The sequence below is a fragment of the Mastomys coucha genome, unplaced genomic scaffold (assembly GCF_008632895.1).
Source record: "Mastomys coucha isolate ucsf_1 unplaced genomic scaffold, UCSF_Mcou_1 pScaffold8, whole genome shotgun sequence".
NCBI lineage: Eukaryota > Metazoa > Chordata > Mammalia > Rodentia > Muridae > Mastomys > Mastomys coucha.
In genome coordinates, this window is record NW_022196914.1 from 62,670,123 (window position 1) to 62,671,086 (window position 964).

At 41.8% G+C, this 964-nt stretch overlaps 1 non-coding gene across 1 annotated transcript; it reads right to left on the bottom strand.

Annotated features, from left to right (window-relative positions):
- Positions 1–471: 471 nt before the first annotated feature.
- LOC116083990 lies at positions 472–615 on the bottom strand. The gene has a single exon (XR_004115972.1). It is a non-coding gene; the product is annotated as a small nucleolar RNA SNORA48 (small nucleolar RNA).
- Positions 616–964: the final 349 nt, after the last annotated feature.

Consider the following 964-nt stretch of genomic DNA (forward strand, 5'->3'; position numbering starts at 1 on the left):
ATTTAGGCAGACATGTTAGTGAGACTTTGTGGGTGTTGCTTCTGTAATTATTAGGAGACACAGTTTCACAGTAATCTTCCTGATTACTCTAGTTCTTAGAATATTTCTGCCCACCTTTCTTCACAGTTCCTTGAACCTTAGATGGAGGAGTTATGCTGTAGATGGTATCAATTGGGACTGGGATCTACATTTTGATTGGTTGTGGTCTCATCGCCTGGTCTCTCCACCTGCGATCCTCCAGTTCCATGTCTCTTCATAATGCTCAGGCTGCTCCACTTTTGTTTCTCTTCCATCTGACCACTACCTGCTTGTATGGTGGCAAGTGAGAGCCTGAGGTTTGCCTGTGTGCTATGGGGCAGAGAGTAGGGCCGTGGGTATCTTTCTGTTGTCACACTGTATGGCACGATGAAACACAGATCTCTGCCTGTCTTCCTCCTCCCACACTGTCCTGCCTGGATTTGATTTGATTTTTTTTTTGTCCTAGACATAAAACAGCTCTAGCCAATAATCCAGGAATCAAGCTAGATTGAACAAAGGACTGCTATCTGCTTTGTCCCTGACTGATACAAAAACACCACCATCAACAAGGTGTCTCTTTGCCCACTGCTGGTGGTGGTGGGGTACCCGTGGGTCTCGTAGGCACTTCTTATCTCTAGGCATATTATGTACTCGTTTTGCTCTTTTCTCCTTATTTTACAGTTTTGGAGATTAAACTCAGAGCCTTATTTATGCTAAGCAAGGGCTCTACCACTGAGTTATACCTTCAGTTCCATTTATAGATATATTGACCATTCATCTGACCCAGATGCAATAAAAACAAGGGACTTAAATTATTTATTGCTATCTCTGAAGCTGATTCATATTCACATATCTGCAGGCCCTTATATAACACTTAAAGATTTGCTTGGTTATTGCAGATTTGCAGACATTTTATTAAATACAGTATTTCATTTGTGACTTGCAT